The sequence below is a fragment of the Pelodiscus sinensis genome, chromosome 7 (assembly GCF_052426305.1).
Source record: "Pelodiscus sinensis isolate ZL-2025 chromosome 7, ASM5242630v1, whole genome shotgun sequence".
Lineage (NCBI taxonomy): Eukaryota > Metazoa > Chordata > Testudines > Trionychidae > Pelodiscus > Pelodiscus sinensis.
In genome coordinates this window covers 25,270,001-25,297,592 of record NC_143058.1, presented here as the reverse complement: position 1 = coordinate 25,297,592, position 27,592 = coordinate 25,270,001, and the positions used below count along the sequence as shown (strand labels likewise).

At 39.5% G+C, this 27,592-nt stretch overlaps 1 long non-coding RNA gene across 1 annotated transcript in view; it reads left to right on the top strand.

Moving 5' to 3' along the window:
* The window catches only part of LOC142830165 (uncharacterized), a 39,299-nt gene extending 22,361 nt beyond the window's left edge, over nt 1-16,938 (top strand). Inside the window, exons 3-4 of the long non-coding RNA XR_012905157.2 lie at nt 13,345-13,425; nt 16,686-16,938. This is a non-coding gene — a long non-coding RNA (uncharacterized LOC142830165). The remainder of the gene's footprint in view (nt 1-13,344; nt 13,426-16,685) is intronic.
* Nucleotides 16,939-27,592: the final 10,654 nt, after the last annotated feature.

The window sequence follows — 27,592 nt, the reverse complement described above, 5'->3', positions numbered from 1 at the left end:
GTACATTTCATGGTGTTCTTTGCTTTAAAAATATGCAGATTTTTTTTTTTTTGTTATTTGTTCAGAACAAATACAAAAAGAACAGCTATTATGGTAAAAAACAACAGGCCAAATGTTGAAGGAGTAGAAGATGATAGTGGAAATGTCAGAAAGGACATGTTAACAGAGTTTTAATTGTCAGTCTGACTCCTTCATACAATATGAAGAATAAACATTTGTGTGCCATAAAATGCATTGTACCACTTCTCTAGCTCTCCAAAGGAAATGGTTTCTTTCATCTCCGATCAAATAGCAGAGGTAAGCATCTATTTTTCTTTTTTAATTCTTTGTATTTAATTTTGAAGGGCCAGCAGCCAAATTCTGCTCTCTATTACAGCAAAGTCTGTGCTGTTTATGCCCCTGGAATGGAGAACAGAACAAAGTTTAAGGTGTTTTTTGATAATCAAAAGTCTGATATTTTCTGAACTGATCTGATAGAGCAAGTATATTTTGCTGGACCTTTTCAAAAAGTAAGAGTGGGAACATCATGCCATGTGGTGACCACATGGAAATTTTGGAGGGACGTCAGGACAAATGGCTGCTTTCTCTAAACTACTGGAGATATTGGGTATGTCTACACTACAGCGCTAGTTCGAACTAACTTAGTTCGAATTAGTTAATTCGAACTAAGTTAGTTCGAACTAACGCATCTAGAACTAAAAACTAGTTCAAACTAGCGTTTTGCTAGTTCGAACTAGTAAGTCCACATTGAGTGGACTCTGAACAGGGCTTAAGGATGGCCGGAAGCAGTGCCGGCAGGGCATAAAAGGAGGACTTAGAGCATGGAGATGCTGTCTCAGGCTAGCCGAGGGCTGCGCTTAAAGGGTCCCAACCCCCACCCCGGACACACAGTTCTAAGGGGTGCCCCGCTTGCAAAGAAGTTCTGGCTTGGAGTGCCCTGAGTGCCCACACTGGGCACATCACACCACTCGGCCATCAGCCCGGCTGCACTTGCCGCAGGCTGCCATCTGGGGAGAGGGAGTAATTGGGGGGCTGCAGGAGAGCTTCCACCCCCAGAAGCCCGCAGAGCCAGCCCAGTCCTCCCCATCGGGGGCTCGTACCCCATTCCTCCCTCACCTCCTTCCACTTACCCTTCCCTAGCCCCCCTTCTTATTGATGTACAAAATAAAGATAACGTTTCTTCCAACATTGACTCTGTCTTTATTGAAAAAAACTGGGGGAGACTGGGAAAAGGAGGTGGGAGAGGGGAAGAGAAAGGCTGGGAGAGGGGAGGGCAACTAACATGATCAGGGGTTGGGAACAGGTCCCAGATGAAGAAAGGCTACAGAGACTGGGACTGTTCAGCTTAGAAAAGAGGAGACGGAGAGGGGACAGGATAGAGGTCTCTAAAAGCAGGGGTTGGGTGGAGAGGGTGCATTCAGAAAAGTTCTTCCTGAGTTCCCATAAAGAAGGACTAGAGGACACCAAAGGAAAGGAATGGGTAGCAGGCTTCAAACTAGTAAGAGAAAGTTGTTCTTCTTGACAAAGCAAATAGTTAACCTGTGGAACTCCTTGCTGCAGGAGGCTGTGAAGGCTAGAACTAGAACAGAGTTTAAAGGGAAGTGAGATCAAGTCATGGAGGTTGGGTCCATGGAGTCCTATTAGCCAGAGGGTAGGAGTGGTGTCCCTGCCCAAAGTTTGTGGAAGGCTGGAGAGGGATGGCACGAGACAAATGGCTTGGTCACTGTCTTCGGTCCATCCCCTCCAGGGTCCCTAGGGTTGGCCGCTGTCGGCAGACAGGCTACTGGGCTAGATGGACCTTTGGTCTGACCCAGGACGGCCATTGTAAGCTCAGGGCTCAGGGTCGGGGGTCTCAGTGGACCCCCTTGATTTTCATGCACACCTGGTCCTGGGTGGCCAGGCTGGCAGCTCTCCTGCCCTAGACGGCCACTTTCCTGTGCCTAGTGCGGAGATTGTGGATGAGGTCCACGATGTCCGTACTAGCCCAGAAAGGTGCCCGCCTCTTGCAGTCCAGGGCAAGCTCCCGGGAGCCGCCAGCCTGGTCCCGGCAAGAGGGGGTGGGCTGGGGGGCATCGGGTGGGTGGCTCTGTGCCGTGCCAGGTGCAGGGTCTGCTAGCTGGGTGCTGGCAGGCTTGCACCTGGCACGGGCACCGTAGCCAGCCCGTGCCCCTTTAAGGGGTCCGGGGCCGGGAGGGGGGCATAGAGTTTCCCTGGTGTTGGCCAGAGTGGCCACCAGGGAAACCTGGGGAGGGCTAGCCTCCCACTAGTTCGAACTAAAGGGCTACACAGCCCTTAGTTCGAACTAGCTAGTTCGAACTAGGCGTTAGTCCTCGTAAAATGAGATTTACCTAGTTCGAACTAAGCGCTCCGCTAGTTCGATTCAAATTCGAACTAGCGGAGCGCTAGTGTAGCACCTATTAAAGTTAGTTCGAACTAACGTCCGTTAGTTCGAACTAACTTTGTAGTGTAGACATACCCAGAGAGAGTAGAAATATCCTGCACCATCCTTATCTTCGCAAAGTACATTCAAGTACGTAGTTAAGGAATGCTGAGCAGTGTTTCCTGATTAGCAGAACACCCACAGCTGGCAGCATGTGTTTCTGTTGGTAGTGCACATCTGCACATACCTCAGTGCATATAACAAAATTTATTCTGCACATAAAAACAACAAAAATTGAAGAGAACACTGATGCTGTCACCCACTTGAAAGAGGGGAGGCACAGTGGGAAAGGGGTGATGGACCCAATTGTTGACAGACCTAATCAAGTTCAGATGCTAGTTAGGGGTCATCCAAATATGACCATCGTTTGAATCAGTATTTCCTGTTACATCCTGCTGAGCTTCTAATGAAAACACCAGCTGTCTGGAGACCCTGCAAAGCCTACATCCAACTGAGTCAATTTTAAAAACTCACTTATTTTATTTGATCACAGTTTTTTGGGTTGGCTGGGAAATATTAAAAAAAAAAGTGTGCAGTGGCTGATAGAGATAAGGAAGGGAAATTGTAAAGCGAAGGACAAAAAAGTGTAAGAATTTCACACACACGCACACATACACACACAATCCTATATCTACCTTTCTTTCACTTCTTCCCCTGCACTGAAAAATGGATCCAAGCATCTTATTTTACTTTGTTTAATAAATATGCAGTATTTTTTGTTGTAGTTCTTCATGAATAGTAGAAATGATATTGAACATAATTATTAGACTGATAGATTCCTAGGCCAGAAGGTCCATTGTGGTCATCTAGTTTGGCCTCTTGTGGAATGCAGGCCCTAGAACTTCTCCAAAATAATTCCTAGCACATATCTTTTAGAAAAACCATCTGATCTTGATTTAAAAATGGTCAGTGATGGATAATCCTCCACAAGACTTGGTAATTGTTCCAACAGTTAATTAACTTCACTGTAAAACATTTACACTTTGTTTCCAGTCTCAGTTTGGCTAGTTTCAACTTCCAGCCATAGGATTACTAGACTGGAGAGCCCATTATCAAATATTTGTTCTCCACGTAGATACTTAGAGAATGTAAAACGAGTCACCCTTCACCTTCATTTTGTTAAGCTAAATAGATTGAACTCTTGGGCTACGTCTAGACTGGCCCCTTCTTCAGAAGAGGCATGCTAATTTCTAACTTTGGAATAGGGAAATCGTGGGGGATTTAAATATCCCCCGCGGGATTTAAATAAACATGTCCGCCGCTTTTTTTCCGGCTTGGGGAAAAGCCGGAAAAAAGCGTCCAGACTGGCGCGATCCTCCGGAATAAAGCCCTTTCCCGGAGGATCTCTTATTCCTACTTGCAAGAATAAGAGATCCTCCAGAAAAGGGCTTTATGCCGGAGGATTGCGCCAGTCTGGACGCTCTTTTCCAGCTTTTCCCCAAGCCGGAAAAAAGCGGAAAAAGACCATGTTTATTTAAATCCCGAGGGGGATATTTAAATCCCCCGCAGATTTCCCTATTCCAAAGTTAGAAATTAGCATGCCTCTTCCGAAGAAGGGGCCAGTATAGACGTAGCCTCTGAGTCTAAGACATTTTATTTGCTTTAATTATTCTTTGTAGTTCTTCTCTGAACCCTCTCCAATTTACTAATGTCCTTCTTGAATTGTGAGCACCAGAACTGACGTAATATTCTTCCAACAGCCATAACAATGCCAATTACAGAGGGAAACCAACCTCTACTTCTGAGAGTCCCTTGTTTATTCACTCCAAGATCTTATTAACTATTCATCAGTGTTGCCTTGGGACCATAGGTATGGGAACTAGGGTGCAAGGGATGCTGCAGTACTCCCAGGCTCTTGGCCACTGACCTGCATCAGGGGCTCAGCTCCTGGCTTCAAGAGTAAGAGCGCTGGATTTCATCAGCCCCTCTCTTTAAAGCATTCCCATGCCGCTGATTGGGAGCTCTTCTTCAGCTGATTATCCATCTTGTCCACCCACTCCTTTTCAGAGTCCCCCACCCTGGAAGTGTGGCCTACATCCTTTATTCCTATGTAAGAGTGTGTTAATTTTTACACACACACACACACTTAAGCATATGAAAACTCAATATTGTTTATGTAGTTTCCCAAGCAATCCAGAGTCTGCTGAATTAGTGACTTGTGCTGTGTTATTGACTACTCCTCAAGTTTTGTGTCACTGAAAACTTTATTAGTGATGATTTTATGTTTTCTTATAAGTCATTGACAAAAAATGTTAAATGGCTTAGAGCAGTGGTCCCCAACGTGGTGCCCATGGGCACCATGGCGCCCGCTGGGGCTTTTGTGTGCGTCCGCCGACAACCTGGGCCACCCCCGCTCCCAGCGCGCAGTGCACTGGAGGCGCCAGCCCCAGGCGTATGACACGCACCGGCACCTGGTGCGCGGCGCTCGGGCGGCCCCAGCCCCGGGGCACATGTGGGCGCGCGGCACTGGTGCCAGCCCCAGGCACATGGCTCGTGTGGCGACGCCGGCCCCGGGCCCACGGCACAAGGCGCTCAATTGGCCCCGGCCCTGGCTCACATGCAGTCGTCAGGTGCAAAGGCATCCCCGCCCCTAGCGAGCCACAGGACACGCGGCCCTGCCCCCGGGCACCCGGGAGCCTCTAAAGGTTGGGGACCACTGGCTTAGAGTCTAGAATTGATCTTGTCCGGATCAAACTGGACACATATACCGTTCAATGGTGTTTCCCCATTTAAAGTTACATATTGAGAACCTATCATTTAGCCAGTTTTTATTTGTGTGCCATGTTAATTTTATATGTTTATAGCTTTAAAAAAAATCAGAATGGTTGTGTAGTACCAATCAAAAGCCTTAGAGATGTCTCTTTTGTCCACGCAATTACCTTTATCAACCAAACCTGTAATTTTATAAAATGAGTTTGACAAGATCTATTTTCCACAAACCCATGCTTATTTGCATAAATTGTATTATGGCCTTTAATTTTTTATTAATCAAGTCCTACATAAGCCACTCCATTATCATACCGGGGGTCAATAATGATGTTAATGACTAATAACAAGTTCTAATTCTAGTTCAGTCAGCTATTCGGGCTGTCCTGCAGTATTGTCTTGGATCAGTGCTCTCAATAGAAGGATCACTGATCACACAGCATTTCAGGGCTGAAATAAGTGACATTTGATCCCCTACTGTACTATCCCTGACGTATACTTTTTGTGCAGACACTGAATACATAGTGAGGGCCACAGAATTCATTCTCCAACCTGTGGGTAACACATCTTTGTGCAGTCACTACTCTGTTCAGAAGCTGAAAGAATAGTTGCTGCCATTTTACACATGAAGTTTTAGGGACACTGGATCACTATAGCAATGGAACCTATAGGCCTTAGGCCTATGTGCTGTCCTATTCAGTAAGGTTCAGCTAGCATTGAACCACTTGTTCTTAAACACCCATCAAAATCCTCTCTAACTATTTCCAGTGGTGCAGAGGGACTCAAGAATTTCACTTTGAATTATTCTTGTCAAAATAGGACATTTTTTCCCCCATGCCACCATCTAAAATGATATAAGTGCACGGTCTCTGCAGCAAATTAATGATAAAAGAACAAAACAGTTAAACTAATATATTTTTCATGCTCAAGGGCTATGTTTTCTAACTGTTCGTTCATTTATATAAAAATACTTCAGTTATTATCTACTTGGGTTGAAATTAGATATTTAATTGACTGAAGGGAATGAAATTCACTCACTTTTAAATAAGGCAATGCTTTAAAAATAGTCCTGTAAAGTGATTTGTAAGACCACCACCAGCACTAGTTCTTGGCACACGGCCTTGTGTGTGTATATATTTTATAAGCTTGGTTGTTTTTAGTTCTGTGAGAGCTAACTTCTTCAGAAACATGTTTATCTTAATTAGGAAAGTCAACAGACTTCTAATGGGAAGAAATGGGTATTTTTCTCTGTGGTATCTAAAGCATCAAAGGCCTAGTTCTTGTGCCAAACCAATCTTCCTTCCTGCCTGCCTTTCAAACACAGGTGATTGCAGACAGATGAACAGACATTCTCCCAAAAGCTTCTATTGACCTGGCTCCAGTCCTTTCCCTTTCTCTGTCTCCCTCACTATCTGCATGTCACTTTTCTTTCTCTTTATGTGTATTTTTTGTATTTTTGCCTCAGGAAACCTAGGGATATTCATGGCACTGAGGCAAATAATGTGGAATTAAAAACTAAATTCTTTAGTCCTTATCCTAGCAACAGGACCATCACCATCTGTTCGGAGGACAGGGCTGCCATTATCTACAACATTCTTTGTACATACTCCATCACCTGTGAGGGGAAAAGCATTGCCCCTTACCCTGGGCTCTTTGTCTAAAAACAAAGTAGTCTGCTTCCTTTTAATGCCATACATTTCATAAATGCTATATACAGTTCATTTAAAGGGATTAGTCATGAAAAAAGACCTAAAACAATTTTAAAAGAAAAAAAAAACCAAGACCTCACATATGCATTTTAAATAGGAAAGGCATATACTGTTTAATTTAGATATTCATTGGAGAGGTATTATTTTTAAAGTTTGTGCAAATTCTACAGTTGAGTGCAAGCTTCAGCAGTGCAAGTACAATATATTTGACGTTTTCTTGGTTTATTTTATAACGTCAACAGCTCTGATATTAATTTTTAAATTTAAACACCTAATTAAAAATCTGCATTCCCTCATGTGCTATAAAAGGCCATTTTAGCTGTTTGGAGCCAATATTATCGTAGCTGAGGCCCCATCACAGAGGGACAGTATATGAGGACAACACACCTTTTACTCAGGAAAAATGTGGGACTAAAAACAAAGCTATAATGCCTGATAACTTTGAACTAAGTTACTTTTCTGTGCTCTTTATACATCAGACAATAGATTACTAACTTTTCTGCTCTCTGTCTCTTTGAGCAGAGAAAATAAGTGAAAGGCATAAGATAATTTAATGTATTTAATAGTCAAAAACAAATATTCTTAGAAACTGATCTGTAGTCCAGAGTTCAAATTGTCCCATGATATAAATAAATCAACCAGCCAACCAACTTGTAAAGGTTGACTGACTGGTGTCTTTTTTTGTCAGGTTAGTTATTCACATAGAATAGAATTTGCGCCCCCCTGCCCCGCCGCCGCTGTGCAGCAGGGCCCTTGTACTGTGTCTTGCCCCCCTGTGTTTGGGGCCCGGCCCCCGCATGCACTAACTCGCCAGTGGAGATGGAGGTGAGCTGGGAGCAGAGAGGCAGGGAGGAGGCTCCAGCTAGTGACAACGGGCAGAGGAGGAACAGGCGAGCCAGGGTGATGATGTGGGAGTGGAGTGAGACTAAATTGGTGCCCCCCTTAGCATGGCACCCAGAGGAAACTGCCACAGGTTGGTCACCAACCAGTAGATTGGGATCTACTGGTAGATCTTGGAGCCTCTGACAGGTGATCCTGACTGGTTTGGCCAGGAAGCTATCAAATGCTGGCACTTCGGTTGATCTTCCACCCACTATCATGCTGCCCCTGCCCTCTGCCTTGGAGCTGCCCCCCAGAGGGCCTCCTGCTTGCTGTGCAGGGTGTGGGAGGGAGAACAGAGGGCACTGAGGTGTCCCTCCTTCTCCCCAGTTCTGTACCCTATCTCCACACAGACAGAAGGGGATGAAAGGAGCTTGGCAATGCAAATCTCAGTCACTCACACACTGTGTGTGTCTCTCTCATTCTTACAAACACACACTGTCCTTCTCTCATCTCCCAACCCAACACTTATGTGGGAGGTTGTTGTAACTTTTACTGATTGCAAAGTGGGTTATTTTTGGTTTGTGACTACTCTGTGCATTTCATCATTTTCATTTTTCTCTTACGCTTAAATTTAATTCTTTTAGTGAGTTCTAAAATGCCTAACCTGGAGTGGCTGAAGTAATTAACCCTATGGTAATTGCTGCTCCTGGAAGTGTCTGGCATGTCCCTGCAGCCACTGAGAAAGTCAGAGCAGGGGGCATCCACATGCTGTCCTTGCCTGAAGATACCACTCCTGCAGCTCCCATTGATCAGTAATGGGGAACTGTGGCCAGTAGAAGCTGTGGGCTCAGTGTTTGTAGATGAAGGGCAACCGCTTTCAGGAGTGGACCAGGGCAGGTGTACTCCTCCCTTAACTCCACAGCTCCATCACCTGGAAAGAGTCTCAGTTAAGGAGTGCCCAGCCAGATCCTTCATCCTGAACCCTGTCCCAGCCCTGAACTCCCTTCTGCACCCAACCTCCTGCCCCAGTTGTGAGTACCCCTGCATCCAAACTCCTTCCTAGAGCTTGCACCTTGAATCTCCTCCTGGATCCCAATTTCCCATCCCGGGCTAAGCCCGGAGCCCCTCCCACACTCTGAATTCTCTGGCCCGAGACCAGACTCTGCACACCAATTCCCTACCCAAGCCTGGTGAAAATAAATGAGGTTCAGGGAGGAAGGGAGATGGAGTGAGCAGAGTGAGGCCTCGGAGAAGTGGAACAGGGGCAGGGCCTCAGAGAACCGGTGGTAGATCTTACATTGAACTTAAATTGAAAAAGTGATCTTGTGGTTAAAAAGTTTGGAGACCACTGCCGTACAGCTATGAACCAGAGAAATACATCAGTGGTAATACTGGACAACAACAGTACTAATATCTCCCCCACTGAACAGGAAGTAGTGCATCTGGCTTAGGCACAGAAATACTGGTGGAAATTTTTACTGTAAGGACAGTTCTTTCACTCCCCATACATCCCACACTATACCTTGGCAACTTGCACAGACACTGGCTATTACTGGCACAGTGATTCCCTTGACTGTTGTGGTCCATTTGCCTGTGATTTCTCACTTTTGGGGAAAACATTCCAAATTGTGACCATCTTGGTGGTGTCTTGTTGGCACAGACATAGAACGGTTTAAAGAAGCAAGCTTCTTTCACATCTAAAACATGACAATTCTGGGCCACATGCTGAATCAAATACTCAGTCACTTTACAATTACCTGAATGACTACTGAAATGAACTACAATTTATTTACATCTGTTCAGTTCACAAAAGGATCCACTAAGAAAACATATGAAAAGTCACTACCACTAAGTATTAGATCCATTTCCTAGGTGTTATTTGCAATGATATAACCCTCATTCATCAAGCAGGCAGGGGCTGAGAATTCAATTTGAGTGGAACAAGTGCCCAAATTATTGTTGCTAAGATGCACGTCCCCACAGTACCCTTTCCTCGAAATAAGCAATGCAATTTGCGCTACACAAATTGCGTAGCTTCGTTCAATGTTATTTCAAAATACCTTAGCTCAAAATTTGGCGCTTTGTACAGTGCCAAATTTCAAAATAGGGCGCTATTCCGAAATGTCCCTTATCCCTCATGCAATGAGGTTTACAGGGAAGTTGGAATAGGCTTGCTCTTATGATGCGCAATAGCTATTTTGGGATACCAAAACAGCTGCGTTATGTAGACATAGCCTATATGAATAGTATTGGTCATGTCAGAAGGAAGTCTCCCTCTCAAAGGATATGGAAAAGTTAAAATCTACAGTGGAGGGAGTGAGCTGCCTCAGAGATGTATATTGGACAATAATTCCCATGAAAGCTAAGTCAGTGGCCACCATTAAAAAGTTAGCATTTACAAATTCATATTAGACATCTACCTCAGCCTAATCTTTATAAGTACAGTACTCAAAAAGCATGGTATATGGTAAATGCTGGGGTTTTACAAATTGTGTTATCAATGATTTTAAAAATTATTTTAAAAAATAAAATTCACCCAGTTGTACTGGAACAAAACTGGAAACTACTTTAAAACAATGGGTCAGATGTATTGGCACTGGAAAAGATTCAGAAAAGGGCAACAAAAATGATTAGGGGTTTGGAACAGGTCCCATATGAAGAAAGATTAAAAAGACTTGGGCTTTGCAGCTTAGAAAAGAGGAGACTAAGAGGGTATATCATAGAGGTCTATAAAATAATGACTGGTGTGGGAAAAGTAAATAAGGAAAAGTTATTTACTTATTCCCACAATATAAGAACTAGGGGTCACCAAATGAAAATAATATAGAGAAGGTTTAAAACAAACAGAAGGAAGCTTTTCTTCACTCAGCACATAGTCAGCCTGTGGAGCTCCTTGCCAGACAATGTAGTGAAGACTAAGACTTTATCAGAGTTAAAAAAAAAGAACTACATAGATTCATGGAGGTTAGGTCCATCATAGAATCATAACATATTAGCACTGAAAGGGACCTCGAGAGGTCACTGAGTCCAGTCCCCTGCCATTATGGCAGGACTCAGTACTGTCTAGACCATCCCTGATAGACGTTTATCTAACCTGCTCTTAAATATCTCCAGAGATGGAGATTCCACAACCTCCCTAGGTAATTTATTCCAGTGTTTAACCACCCTGACAGTTAGGAAGTTTTTCCTAATGTCCAACCAAAATCTCTCTTGCTGCAGTTTTAGCCCATTGTTTCTTGTTCTATCCTCAGAGGCCAAGGAGAATAATTTTTCTCCCTCCTCCTTGTGACACCCTTTTAGATACCTGAAAACTGCTATCATGTCCCTTCTGAATCTTCTCTTTTTCAAACTAAACAAGCCCAGTTCTTTCAGTCTTCCTTCATAGGTCATGTTCTCTAGACCTTTAATCATTCTTGTTGCTCTTCTCTGTACCGTCTCTAATTTCTCCATATCTTTCTTGAAATGTGGTGCCCAGACCTGGACACAATACTCCAACTGAGGCCTAATCAGTGCAGATTAGAGCAGAAGAAGGACTTCTCTTGTCTTGCTCACAAGACACCTGTTAATGCTATGGTTATTAGCCAAGATGGGTAGGAATGGTGTCCCTAGCCTCTGTTTATCTGTAAATAGATGACAGGAGAGGGAACCTGTTGTGTTCCCCTCCCTCTGGGGCATCTGATATTGGCCACTGTTGGAAGACAGGATACTGGGTAGATGGACTCAGTATGGCCTTTCTTATGTTATGTTCTCGAAGGAAGTTATGGCCTCTTTGTGTCACATGGTTTCAAGGACACTAATCTGGTTGCAAATGCACAGCACAGCACAGCATCCCCCTGACTGGTGGGCAACTCCTTGTTGGTGCATATGTGATGGATCTGGTTTTGTGCTTCTGACTTCTCAAGGCTTGGGCTGAATTTTAGGTGAAGAGGAGGCATGATAGAGGTCTAGTCTGCTCCGTGACACTAATTCTCCTCTGTTGAAGGGTTCATTATGGGTCTGATGTCGTTGGCAAAATTTAGGGCTCATCTATAGTTGAAAAACCACAGTGGCATAGCTGTGCCACAGCATTTCAACGTAGATGCTATCTAAGATGATAAGAGGAGGTTCTCCCATTAGTGTAATTCATTCAATATTTGGTAGCTGGGTCAAAGGAAAAATGTAGGAGTCAACCAGGCACTGCCAACACAGTTTAGGTCAGCTTAATTAAGCCAAATTAATTTTCTAATGTAGACCAAACTGTATAGAGCTATAGTTCTAGGCATCAGAGTTGCCAGATTAAGGCTATTTCTACACTACAGAGGTTTTTTGAAAAACGGCCATTTTTCCCAAAAAACTTCACTTATGTCCACACTGAGATCGCATTTTTTTGAGAAAAAAAATTGAAAGAACAGAGGGATTTTTCTGACATTGGTAAACCTCTTTCTGTGAGGAAGAAGCCTTTTTCCAAAAGACCTCTTTCAGAAAAAGGCATGTGTGGATGGGGAAGTTCTTTCAAAAGAAGTGGAAAGAGGAAAAAGAACAGGTGCCCTAGTGGCCACTCGGTCCATAGTAATCACAGTTTACATGAAAGATAGCAGTGTGGACACTCTCTTTTGAAAAAGTAGATCGCTTTTTTGATGTGCTTTGGCAGTGTGGACACTCTCTCTCAGAAGAAGTTTTTTTGGAAGATCTCTTCCGGAAAAGCTTCTTCCGAAAGAAGCCTGAAGTCTAGACGTAGCATAAGACAATTGAGTCACTAAGCGCACTGTGACATGGGCCCCCAACATGGCTCTACCCCTTCAGACTCCTCCTCGTCCCCTCAGTCAGAGTGCTCCCCCAACTTTCTTGGTCTCTACTCCCAGAAGGGCAAAGGCATCTGCATGAAACCCTCTTTTCCAAAAGGATTAACAACTGAGGATTCTCTTCTCCTTGGTAACACCATGGGCTTCCTTTGCTCTCCAGAGCTGGATCAGGTCCCACTTTACTTTTCCCAGCAGCTGGAATGTGTTAGTATGGGCTGGTAGGCCAAGACCAAAAAAGCTCTTTTTGTTCCTTCAATACACAGAGGCCTTTTCGGTATAGTGTTGGGGGGTGGGAGGCAGAGAGCAGTGGGTCTTTGAGTTAATATGCTTTTTAGAGGCATATTTTAGATTTGCTCCAGGCTGTCTGCAGACTCAGGTAAAATTCATCACTTTGGCTACACTCAATTAACCTTTCAAGTTTATCTTTAGAACCATGAGGTTTAGAAATATAATTTACTAAAACAATGAAAGCTGAGATTCTGATATAATCACATGATTCCAGGAGCTTGGTGTCTATGGCTTAATTCAGCCATTGCTTCTCCCCGCCTCTCTCTCTGTCATGAATAAACTAGAACTCATGTACCAGAGAGAGTCTGGCCAATTATAGCAGTAATGTGTATAATATATATACATACGTACATACATGTGTTTATTTTCCAAAAAAGATATATATATTTTCATATATATATATATATATATATGAAAATAATCTCCTATAAACAGAAAATCCTTGATCAAATGGCATAATTTCAGCTAAAAGAAACTCTTTCTTGACATATAAGCCCCAGTGTAAAGAATTGTTATGAAATCACTTAAATATAATGAAGATTTATTTTGATTTTGACTTTCTATTACTTAAAGAATTGTGGCACTGTTCTTTTCATAGCTGAGCTATTTCATAAGAATGAAGAATTACTGGACATCTCTCCATTACAAAGTAATTTGGTCCTCACCAAAATGATTCCGGGTGAGTATATCAGTATACATATGGATTTTGTGAATTGCCGTAGGTCTATCATTGTTATACAGTACCATTTAAGCAGAAAAGCAAGGATACCTAAAGGAGACTTAAGAAGTTATTTGTTTTTCCCAATTTTTTTATTTAAATGTATAGCATTGAAAAGGAAATGTGCTCATTTCAATAAAGATCAAATATTTCTAAAGTCAACCTTATAGGCAGTAAAATGCAATTTTATGGAGTACACTAATGAGGTCTCACATATATTTTCAGTTTCAAGGTGGAAATCATAGGAAATGTAGAAATAAAGAAATCTAATTAATGTGTTCTGAGATGAATCTTAACATCCAATTATTTTCTAGATATGAAACAGTCTGGTAGCAACTTCACATAGTCGGCAATATCTTACGTACTGTTGAGAGAATTAAGAGAAAATAAGCAGTATTCAAGTGTTGGGTTTTGTTTTGTTTTTGTTTTTTTTCCTGTTTGTACTCACCATAGACCAGTCTACTGTTGAGGTTTATCACACTCAAAAATCTAAACAAACAGTGAACTAAACCAAGAGAGGGACCGGAAATTCTCAATTCTGGCAGGATTAAAGGTTGCAAGTAAGAATTTAAACAGCTGTCTGGCCATTACTTCCATTCGATGAATATGTTAGATCAGTCACAGACCATGTCTGCTGTGCATTCTTTTAGCTTTTACACTCATTTCCAGAAGTGTTGTTGGTTAAACCAATGTCTAAGTGTATCTCAATTTTTGTTTTTAACACCTCTCTCTCTCTCTGTATGTATGTATGTATGTATGTATGTATGTATGTACGTATAAAAATCCTGCAGGATGACAGAGTGACATCATCATGTCGCTCTCCATCCCACCTGCCCTCGTTTCCTCCTACCCCTCGGAGGCTGTGGGAGGAAGAGAAACAGGGCTGGCCCAGTGGCAGGAGGAGGCCAGGGATCCCATGCCTCTTCCTGGCAACTGGTTGGAGAGCCGGGGTTATCTACCCCTAGAAAGAGGGAGGTTGGCAAGCATAGTGAGCAGGGGGCACAGCCCTCTAGTTTTTCTAAATTATATAAATCCCTAGGCTCAGGACAGGAAGCAAATTTCTAACAGACTGTGAGCCTGTTCCCATTGCAATCCAGGATACTTCAATGGGAGGAGGTCAACACCTTCATCATGAGCCACTATCTAACTTAAGAAGATCAACAAGCCAAAAAAGACTGTGAAACTTACTAGATTGTGAGTTTAACCTTGTCCTGTGTACAAGCACTGATATGTATTCTTTCTGTACCAATGTGTCTGCTTCCCCCACTTGTTGGAGAAGGATTCCTTAGACTAAAACTACACCTGGCTTATCCACATTTAGGAGTTATTGCCAACAGGTGTTGATTATCCAGCTTAAGAAGGGACGGATAGTCTTTCTTGTGCTTAAAGCACAAAACTGGGAACCATTAGAGCTGGATTTTACTCTTAGTTCTGACAGAGACTTGTTCAACTGTGGGCAAGTCATTTAATCTTTCTAGGCTCCACTTTTACCATCAATAAAATGCAGGTAAATATTTCCCTAATTCGTGACATTAATGGATGTAGAAACACTTTGAGATCATTGAACAGAAGGCATTAGAGAAATGCTAGCTATTATTAAAGTTTGCCAAAACAACTACCAGGCTGTGATCCCCTACATATATAGACATTAATTTATTGTCTGAGAGTTGACAATTCAGGCTTCAATGTAGGTCTACAAGTATTGTAGCCAATCACTGTGAGAGAGAAAAAAGTTGCCATATATTAATTCTGTAATATTATTGCAGATGGATCTGATAGCCCCACAGATTTATAATCTTCATACTATGGAAGTAGTAGAAGTAAGAAAGAGACAAATAGGGGTAAAAAATCAATTAACCTAAACAAGCAGTGGCATGGATTTGATCCTGATGACAATAGCAAAGAAATCATGTTTTTCACTGTTTGATGATTCCTCATATAAGCATAGGAATAAAGGTGAAATATTTTAATAATGTATGTTGACAGAAAAGACAAAGGCAGCATAAATTAATTTAAATAAATATAAATAAAAGCATGATGCTGTTGAAAACTCAAAATGAAGAAAGAATAATTAGACACAGTTAGTATAAATCCTCAGCAAACAGATCATGATATTGGAATAAAACTACATTGGGAAGATCAATGGAAATAAATGGTAACAGGCAGAGAGATAATACAACAGGACAGAATTAATATCAGATAGATGGTTCCAGTTTTTCCAATCCTATGTTAAATATCCAGTGAAGTAATGGTATAATTTGTGATACCAACAAGCAAGTAGAAAGCCCTGGATAGTAGTGCACATTGGAACCTCAAGTGGTATCTTCCAGCAACAGCCTGAAAGAGGATGCTTATGTTGCTGCTGATGCTAATGATAAATACCATATGCTTGACTCTTATTATTACAAAGTGGAGCTCTAGTGCTACTATAGATCAATGAAGATAGTATTTTTTCTTTTATTAAATGTAAAGATTCATGTCCCAATATAATTCCCTGATACTAAGTAGGCAATATTGGTTTTAAAACTAAAAAAAATCCCTGCCAATTTCCTCTTTCAGCTTGTCATAATCTTCTTATCACACTTTGCTCAGCCATAATTGTTTCTAAATATTATATGTTTTTCTTTTCCTACAATAGCTAGACCTTCTCTTCCCTGCTTAACTGTTAACAGTTAACTTGATTATTTTGATACTACTTTAGTTTTCTTCCCATTATTTTGATCCAGTTAAAGTCACTGCAGTTAAAGTAAGAGACAAGATTGGATGGCTAGATTTTGGAAGATATTCAGAGGTATTACAGAGATAGATGGATAGATTATATATATCTACCATGTGCATTACCTTAGCCACAATATACTGTTGCTGTTTATATATATTCATTTGTTACAGGAAAAAACTGTTTTGCAAAACTGCATTATTTTCACTTGTTAAAATCCAGTGGGAAATTTACCTAGTAGTTCTACTTAACCTATATTTACAATTTTATGTTAGAATTGTTCTTGACCAGCTTACTTTTGGGTGGTGGGGATTTGTTTACAAAGTTCATCAATCTACAAATGTGCAGTCAATTAAATTAATTTGCGCATTGCCGTTCTATTGGTTCAAAATTCTGCACAAGTGATTTCAAAATGTCTTATTTGACAACTGACATCACTGCTGTGAAATGGGAAGGTATCTGGTTATTGTTAAAATCAACATTTCTGCTCTATTTCTCAAATAAGGTAACTGTGAGAAGGATTGACTGAATGTTATACATACTACAGATTATGAAGTATAAAACAAAGCTGAATTCTGGCTTTTCTGGGATTGCTGCTATCTCTGCTGATCCAGTAATGTTCCATTTTAATGGGCTATTGTCAAACAGAACCATACGCTAGAGGAACAGTATAGTGGCAGTGCTGTAAAAAGACAGTGATACAACAGAGTACCGCAGAAGACCCCTCCGCCCCCTACATTGACTTTTCTTCTAACTAAAGGGACCTTCAGGTTTGTTGCAAAGGAAAACTAGAAGACAAACAGCAGGCCTTAACACAGAGAGAACCCGTTATGATACCTGTAGCCATTTATTTCAAGATACAACAATTTCCTACCCACCTGTGAATAAAGATAGAACTTGAAAGATCCAGTTATTGTGAATCAGAGTCCTGGGGGGGGGGGGGGGGGGGATAAAGCTAACGGCTCAGGCACTTAGCCTGTGGGGAAACAGTAGTGTACTAGTTTCTCTATAAGTTCAAAAACTACAGGGGATCATCCTCACATGTTTATGCAGGCTACAGTCAGCTGTCATTGGACCAAATTAATCCCTGGTGTAACTCCTATGAAATCAATAATTACATCAGAGATGTATTTGGCTCCCAGAGTTAAACAAATGCACTGCAGATAAGAATAAGTGGTACAGTATGTGCGATTATTCATTTATACCTCTGCAATGAATTCTTCATATAAGCTGTTTACTTTAAATTGCTCTTGGAGAAATGTCTCACTCTTCCTTTTAGATTTGTGCCCAGTTCATAGTCTTTTGCTGTGATGTTACTAGGACATCTCTTGATTCAATTCTAGACTTTCATTTTAATGAAATATATTTAGGTACTAAACATGAACTCTTTACCAGATGAGCATCATATTTGTTAACTATACATGTATCTATGTATTTACCAGGAATGTATGTATGACTAAAACTAAGGACACTATAGATTGTATGAATAAGAATGTATAAAGACATAAAGAGAAGACAGGCCCAAATCACTTCACCAGATCTGATCTCCATCAACCTTTGTAAGCTTTGATTGATCAGAATGTGAAAAAAAAAAATCTAAATTCTGTAATTCTCAAAATTCCATCTAGCGCCATATATTCTACTCTCTACCAACACCGCAGACCCAAACACTCCAAACGTGGAAGTTTGGAATTTGGTTCTGAATTTTGCATTATGGCCCCAATCTCTAGTAAAAAGTTGTTCCTAGATTTTAGAAGTTTATTGAACTATGCATTTAGACCGTAAATGACTGAAATATTTTTTCTGTGACTAAGCCAATTGGACTACTCACAAGAGGAATCACTGGGCTGCTGAAATTAGGGTAATATTCAAAACAAGGTCACAATATTGTTTCTTTTCTTTATGTGTATGTTCCACCTCTACATGCCTTGCTAACTAAGTCCAAAGCAGTGTCATGTTAGAAAAACAAAGGAAGACAAGGGAGAGTGAATTGAAAAATGAAACATCACTGGAGTTCAGAAAAGAGGAGAACTTTTTTAAAACTATAAACTAGTTCTCACCTTCTTTCCAAAAAGGGGAGATGAATGAACCCCCAAATATTCCCTTTATATGTGGTGATTGTTTGGCTTTTTAATGCTAACATTTTTTGTTTTCCTTTTTTTTTGGTTTCTTTTTTAATTTTTCTCCTTCTATAACCAATGGATAAGCCAACAGAAGAGACTTGCTACCATGACAGTCAGATACCAATGATGAAGGATGCATTATTGAAACTTAAATGGATTAACTAGGTTTTCCATTTTGTACACAACTCCAATAAATCCTCATAAAAAGTGGGAAATTGGGAAAATAAAAAGCTGATTGCTCTTTTAGGATAATGAATTCATTTTTTTAGCATATGTTGCTCATCTGTCATTGAACAGATTGTATATATTTAGAGACACAAGATGGGTAAAGTTAAATTCTGGTTACCTTATCCAGTTCTCAGGAAGAGTTGTGTAGCATTCAAAAGGTTTCCCCTATCACCAACAGAAGTTGGTCTAAGATAAGATATTACCTCACCCATCTTGTCCTCTTATATCCTGTGACCAATGTGGCTACAGTAACACTGCAAACGAGTATCTATTTATACGCTCACCACCAAATCTGCAAATGTATTTATAAATATATATATTCATGTGTGTTTTGGAAAGAGATAAGAAACATTGGCTGTAATAGTGCTCTTTAAATATACTTAGTCTCCACAGTTAGCCTTCTTCCATAACGAAGTTTAGAACAATAATAATTTATTGCAACCCAACGTGCGAATGGCTTTCAAGCCTTTTTTAATCTTCAAAGCAATTGATTTCAAAATGGAAGACACTTCAGGAATGCTATTCTCCACTGACAGTAGTTTTGAGCTATGAGATAATGCTATTCTCTTTTGTATCATAAAATGTCTAATAATCCATTTATTTTTCATTCCTTTGCTGTATGGTGCAACAGGAAAAAATAATGAGTATAAACGGAAAAGCCAGTTTAACATGGAATATTGGAGCAAGCACTCTATTTTTCTTTTTTTCCCCTCTTTATTCTTTTTTTTTTCTACTTCTCTTTCAACACTATGCTACTTTTTCCACAGAATTTACTTTGATGGTTTATAAATCATACAGTGATAACATGTATTTTTATTAAATCTAAAGCTTAAGAGACAGAATACAAACCCCACTGAGAATTATTTGCATTTTCTTTATTCTCTTTTTCATTCGAATGCATTTCATAGTAAATGTACTGTGGGTATTTCATTTATATTCTCTATTTCTATTGTATAATGTAATCTAATAAAAATAATTTATACAAACTTGCTTAGTGAACATGTCTATTATTTCATCCACCACTAATATGCGTCCACCTCTGGTTGAAAAAGTGTCAACTGTTTTTCAGAGCATACCTGTATTATATGATTTTTTCTTGTCTTAAACATTCTATCTTTTTGAAATTTAGGGAAAGTTAGGTGAGCAGAATGTGTTGTTCCAAACAAAAGTTGGCCAATGCACCCACAATTCATATTATTTTGCCAACAAAAAAGACAAACCACAAGTACAGCAGTCAGGAACACAGTTTTATATGTTATTCAAATGATGGCAGCTGAAGTATTTCCTCTAACTAGAATAGGGAATCTCTTACCATACTTGTAATCTCTTACCTAAATAAAACAGTCCAAAAGGAAAACAAACAAAAAAGCCCTTTCAGGCAATCCACGCCAAGAGCTTCCCTTAAGAAATGGTCACGCACAGACAAATAGAATGAGCAGACCAATTTGGAAATGTATGAACTGCCCACCCTCATTTCTAGAGACAAACTAATTGTATTTTTAACATTAAAAACATAAGAACGGCCATACTGGGTCAGAACAACAATCCATCTAACCCAGTGTTCAGTCTTCTGACAATAACCAATGCCAGGTGCCCCAGAGGGAATAAAGAGAAGAGGTAATGACCAAGTAATTCATCTCCTGTTGCCTATTCCCAGCTTCTGACAATCGAGAATAGAGACACCGTTATTTTCCTTTCCATTCTCAAACTGGAATGCATCAGGAAAGGCTCTTTTCGAAAACATTTTTAGTTATATCCAGAACGTCATGAGAAATCCTGTTTGCAAGTAATTTCCATCCTGAAAGCCACAGGTGGGCTACATTTATGTATACTATTGGAGAACATAACAAAATGCCTCACTTGTGCCTCAACTGCTTTACTCAGAAAATTAGAAGTAAGGTCTGTTCCAGAGAATGTGCAGATGACAGATTCCCAGATTTTAAGATCAGAAGGTGTCATCATAACCATCTATTCTGAAATCCTGTGCATTACAGGCCACAGAACCTCCATCCACTCCTGCAATGGATCACTTACCTTTTGGCTGAGTTTCTATTACAGACAAATTACAGACAATCCACCAGGAGTTAACTTATCCCTTAGTAACAGAATGGATACAGGCTCCCATGGAGAAGGATGGTGGCGGCAACTACATATATTTGATGGCAGAGGTCCAGGTACCAGATGAAAATGTGAGGCTATTGAAAAGTCATGAAGTCAAATGACAGGTAATGGCTAGTGGAAGTAAGAAAAGAGAGGGTACGACTAGACTGTAAGGATCTATCGGAAAACGATACGCAAAATCTTTTTCAGATACTTTTGTAGCAAGAGGCTTTTCCGAAATTTGGCCCATCTAGACTGGGCCAAATATCAGGAAAAAAAAAACCTCTGTCAAAAGCCCCTCCTTCTTCCTCGTGGAACGAGGAATACGGGGGCTTCTGAAAGAGCGTGTTTGCTCTTATTAAAAAAAAAAAAAAAAGCAGAAGAGCATACGTGTTCCCTGGATGCAGCAGAGTTTTTTCGGGATACCAGAGTTATCCCACTCCCCCCCCCCCCCACACACACACAGTCTAGTCTACCCAAAGAGAGAAAATGGGGGAGAACCTCATGCTTGACTAATTGCATTTTGGCTAAGATTTTCAAAATTGTCTAGGAGATTTGCACACACTATTAAAACTAAAGGGAATTGGGTGTCCAAATCTCAAGGCTGTTTTGAAAATCTCAGCCTCCCTTTTCAAAGAACTTATCATGGTATTGATTTAAAATTGAGAGCAGGGCAAGCGAAGAAGTGGGAGGTGTAGAAGCAAGGAAAGAGGGTTGAGGAGAGACTCGAAGTTGGCAATAAATGTTAGAACAGGGTTTTTTTTAAGGCCCTAATCCAGCCCAGCACTTAAATTTGTGACTAATTTTACCACTTGAACAAACTTTTGTGGATACGTCTCCACAGTTAGGGACATGTTTAAGTAACTTTTTGAATTGAGGCCTAAGAGAAGGAAGGCAGAGACATTTTGTAAGGAAAAGAACATTTATAGTTAAGGAAATCCATGATTCTGGATTTATTACATACATAATAATTAATAATGACCTATTTTTCCCATCCCAGTTTTTAAAATGCTTTATTCATTTTAAGTTCACACTAAAAATAGGATGCTGCAGAACAAAGAACTTTCTTTCCCCTCTGTTAAAAATGCAAACTTACTCACTAGCTGGGGTTTCCCCAGCTCTGTGCTTCAATACAAAGAGCTATTATGACACAATATGAAATGAACTATCAATGGAAGACATTTTTAGATAAAAACTTAATCATGTAATATTTACTGATTCCATCTATCAAGACAGATAAAGAGAACAGGACTCAATGGCAAGAAAACATGCATAAAAAACTTACAGCAACAACAAAAACAAAGTTGCAGGCACCATTTGCTGATCTAAAATACATATTTATTTAATTCTATACAATAGACATGGAATTTATTTTCTTTGCTGATATGGCCTTAAGGATTTTCTAATTTCAGTGGTAAAATTGCATTTACTTGACAGCATTCAGGACTTATTTACATTGTATATTTTAATCCACCTAATTCTGTCTCCTGTACACAATTTTAATGATGTAGAGTAATATGGGGCTGCTTTGCTGCCTAAACATGCAGCCAGTGTGATGAGATATTCCCCTGCTGAGGCACTGATCAAGCCTATCAATAATGCTTGGCTCACAATCATAGCCCAGAAGCCTTATTTTTCCATCTGCGTCATGAATTGGATTTAAATTCAAAGCAAAGATTTGCATCCCTGTTGGAAAAAAACCCCACAATTGGTCTTTAAACAACTTTTGTAAATGCTTCCTGTACTAACAAGGGAATTGAGAGTTTACGCAAGTAAAATAAAAAAGACAGACCAACCTCTCCACACTGCATTTAGTCCCAAGATTCAACAATGTGCAAGAGCAAGAAAAGAAATTAGAATGTTGGAAGTGCCAAAGGTATCCTTGGAGATGTGTATATTGTGTTGTCATGTAAAATATCTTGAGTGATAAAGAAATTGAACCCACTTACTACTAGTTTCATGCTAATCTAACCAATGACTAACTGTAGATTTTGGATGGTATCGTGTCTCCAGCAATAATTAATTCACCTCTTACTTCCCCTTAACATTCTAGGAAATTAATTTCAAATACTAAAATCAATTTGGCAGTCAAAGATATGGAAATGTTTTGAGTTACCTGGCAATCATTCTCAGGTCTTATCTTGGATGCACTTTACTGTACTTTGTGTGCTGTCCCCAAGAGACAGAGCCACTGGCTCAGAAACTGTATCACTGCAAACATTTAAGTTGCTCTGTGTCCTATGGAATATGTTTTCATTAAGCAGGGGAACTTTTTATAACACAGGATCTTTCTTCTGGGGAGGCAGCAGTCAGACATGCAAGAATGTGAAAGGGAATACCTTGCCAACATCTCAAATAAAAAAGATAAATGTGAGAAATATTTTAAAGCAGAACCTAATGAAAGTAAAATCTGTTTGTAAGTGATTTTTGGATTCATATATTTGGACATTGCAATCCTAAATTTATGTTCACTGAAGCCTAAATTGCAATTAATATGAAAAGAGATTTACACACAAACAATTGTAGCTTATTTAAAAGTGGTTTTCCTTTTCACTAATGTGGCCAATATTCATATGATTATATTTTCTTCCCCTTTCACAATTCTGTGCTTGCACTTTATTTATTTATTTATTTGTTTTAGGCCATAAGTCTGGACTCATCCTGATGGATGAAACTGACAAATCTTTAAATCTGGGAATCTGGCTCAGGGCTTCAGCTATTGGGAGGATGTGAAATGGGAAATATTTTCGTTATTTTAAATGGCTCCATTTACTAAATAACACTACTGTTGCAGAATCCTAGAGGGCATAAATCTTTTCAGATTAACACCAAGAGAATTTGATTCTTATTTAAGGATGTTTCCACGCTCTTTGCAGTAATTCACTGAAGGCTGAGACAGGTTTTAAGCTAGCTTATTTAAATAAAAACAAAAAATTACTCATGAAATGAATACAGTCTGGTGCTGTCATCATGAGAGCTGGGTCAGAATATTTTCAGTTGATTTACTGTTATCTAGGCCAAACCATTTTGCAGACACATATTGCTTTGGGGGAAGTCTGATAGCAAGGCTTCTGAAGTCCACATTGGTCTCGATGGACACTTCTGACCAAAAAGAGATCTTACCTTTATAATTTGAAAATGGAGGTTTCAACATAGTTACATTTTATGAAAGTGGTTGGAAAGAAAACAAAAGCTTCCAATGTGGAATTAAATTTTTCAAAAATTCAGAAGTTACCACAAAATGGAATTTTTCCTCTCACCAGTTCTATGTGTCCTTTAGCCTGGCTGCAATCTCTTGTCTTTATTCTCTTGACTTTGTTCACTGGTTCTTGTCTGCAGGATTCTGACAGGCACTGGGGCATGGGACATTGTGTAATGCGCTGCAGGATAGGTTGCAACTTCCTGGTGAAACTTAAGGCCAAGATTCTTGGGTACACTGGAGTAGTGCAAAGCTGCTATCTTAATTGGTCACAGGATGATCAGTCCTACATAAGTAAATCCATGGAAGTCATAAAGGTGTCATGTATCGGATACACCACCTATTTCTATATTTCCTGTGTCACAGTGATAAAGGCTCCATTTACTCATGAACAACTTCTGGAGATCAGGTAATAAGCTGTAAAGTATCTTTTTAATGTGCTGCCAGATGTTTTGGTGACATTAACAGCTATGTCATTTCAGAGCAGTCTTCAGGCCACTCTAAAGGTACACTAGGGACAGAATTGATGTCCAACCAGTACTAACAAACAATGGAGGATGCAAAAATAAGTTTTGCATGCTCCCCTCTTGAGCTGAACCGTAAGGTCTTACATTATACTCAAGAATCAAGTCCTCACCCCATGGCATTAACTTCAGTCATTTAGTAATTGACCTAGAACTACTCAAGACATTGTGCATTAGAGAAAAGCATACCTGATATAGTTATCACTTGGCAAAGGGCTTTAATGGTGTTACCACCTGTTTATGGAGATAGGTAAATGACTTTATTCAGAAAGATTCACTTTTATCATTTTTAAAGGATGCTTTCACCAGACGGTCCAAGAAAAAAAAACCACTCCATTAACTTAAGTTGAGTTTGTGAATTAAAATATTTTTCCTTGGCTAAAGAAAAAATGCCAAACCTCTCAAGGAATGGAATTTTGCACATGGTCTGGTTATTATGGATCAAGTTTCTGGTGGGCTTACAACCTGCTCCAGTGAAAACATACTTTTTAATTTGCTTTTAGGGTTATTTATTTATTTTATTATTACACTAAGGGATTATAATTTAACGTCAAACATAATTTTGCACAAATTATGGAACTGCACTCTGATGTTGTAGATAAGCTGTGTGTGCCTAGTTGGCATTGCCTCAAACCAGGTTTTTCAGAAATGGATCACTGATTGGCAAGCTGCCGTAACATAAACTCTTACATGTAATTTAAAAAAGAATAAGCCATCACAAGAGTTCAACATTCCACAAAGAATCCCCTCAAATACAGTAAAGGAAAATAGACATTTGTTTAATTTACCTATATTTACTGTTACACACAAAACAAACTGCATTTGATGTTAGCTGCATGTTTTAACACAGTCTCCATGCTTCTCTTTAAAATTGCTATTTCCAAATGTTTATGACTTAAGAAAAAAAGTGTTACAGGTACTAGTTAAAATTCTAAATTACTGGTCAAACCACTTCATAAATATCACACCAATTTTGATTAATTGTAGTTCAGCCATTTCAGAGCTGAAAAAACATGACATTTCAATATGAGGTCATTTTCCCATTCATGCGAGAGGTAAAAGTTTTTCACCCCAGTTACAGAAAGAATAATATAAAATTAAAACATGGAAATGATCAGAGGAAATAATTTTGACAATGAAGTAATTTCCTCGATTGGTTTTAAATATAACTTCTTTGTTAGTTTTAAATAAAAAATAAAAAACACCATGATTTTATTGAATTTGCATGGTGAATGAGTAATGTGCATATGTAAGAAATGGTGTCAGTTAACTTAAAAATCAAACCATATGCTAAAGCCCAAATTGAACAGAACCCTACACAAGTAAACCCAAATCAAACACATAAAAGGGAATTCCAAGCTGAAATATGTGTCTTGAAAACCAGCTGATATGAGTGAATGAAAAAGCCACAAAAAGGTAAATGAGATCAAAGACAATATGACTGATAAAGGAAAAATGTGGCCTAAGTTTAATTTTTTTTAAATTTACTTACTATTTAAACATTGTTAAGCAATATCCTGAATTCCTTTTCAGACAAACTTCCTATTACTTCAAAAGTGCTTTTTCCCCCTAAGTAAAAACTGAACAAAATAAAAAAAAAATAAAAACTTCAGAATTTATCCCTCTGAGGTTTTTTTTTTTAAAGCATATTTTGTTGATTAAGGTCTGCACTTTCTTACAAGCATTAAAATACATTTATTCTTTGTAGCATTAAAGGTGTCAAATTGGCAGGCACTTCAAAGAAATCTGTAACATTCTTAAATTTCATGATCCTTATAGCCACCTATTTCTTCAGTGATGCTTACATGAATTGAATAAAAAATGTAAGTTGATATATTTATTTGAATCAACAATTCTTTTACCTGCCCCCCACCATGTGATGCGTTAATTCGTGCTGAGTCATTAAATTTGATTTTATTGATGTTGCTCCATCAGTCACTCCATACTGTGCCCCATCTCCCATTTTTATATTTGAAATTATTTAGAAATAGTGTGTCTTGTCTCCATTTGAGATGCCTACCCTACTTTTGCCACTATGAAGCTGTAATACGTAGAGGTCTTAGGAAGGTTCTCTGTATGATCAAAACATCAATAATTTGTTACAGAATGCACACAAGCCCTATTCCATCCTCTTTGTGAAATTTTGCTGAAGCTTAGGAATAACTATAATTAATCTCTTACCTGACTTGCACTATGGCTTCTACACAGCAGAGTCTACAACTGTTTCCATACTAACATCTCTGGGGGAATAAAAGACGACTTGCCGCATTGATTGGTTAAGTGGCATCTCCATCTCGTTACGGTTATGAATGACCTTAAATAGTAAAATATCTGTGTTTTCAATAGGTGTGACTCTGCATTTGCGCGCGCACACACACACACACACACACACACACACACACACACACACACACACACACACACTTTATCCAGGACAATATTCCATGATCAGATGTTTCTCAGCTGCACATTCATGTTTCCCTTCCATTTCAGGGAAATAAAGAAGTCTCAGTGATTACCATAAAGTCAAAAAAATTTGCTAGTATGGTCTTATAGATAACACTGTGAGGAATTTTAATATTTGATTTTGGTATAACACGAAATGTCTCCTGTGCTTTCTATATGTTTACTAGTTTAATAACAAAATAGCAGCCAACATTTCAAAGTGAATCCTTTTCATCTGTATACAGTTTGAAGTGGACTCCTTGCATAGGTGTTATCTGTGGGTGTTTCTCTTTATGTTGCTGAAATCATGTGAATGTGAGAAGCAGCTTTCATGAGGCGGAAGTGGGGAACTTTGTAAATTTCTAGTTGTTGTGATTATAAAGAAAATGTTGACAATATGAACTGTCGTGGCTCAAAAACCAGAAGGCAGATAAACAGAACACAGGTTTGGAGGTTTTTTCTAAAACTCATTATTTTTAAAGCAAGTCAGTCGCAATTTCCTTTTTAGGCATCACTCATAGTTTCTTAAATACATTGTGCTAGTGATTCAAAAGGGCAGCATGATATGGGAGTTGTAGTCTAGTGCCCAAGAGTCCTTGCTTCTAATCCTAGCTGTGCCACTGTCCAGATGTGTAACCTTAGTACTTTCCTCTTCACATTCCACTCTTTCCTCTTCCACCTTTTCTCGATCTTCTCTACTAGATCATAAAGTCTTTGGAGAAGAAACTGTTCTCAGTGATTATTCATAGATTCCAAAGACTAGAGGGACCGTTATAATTGTCTAGTCTGATCG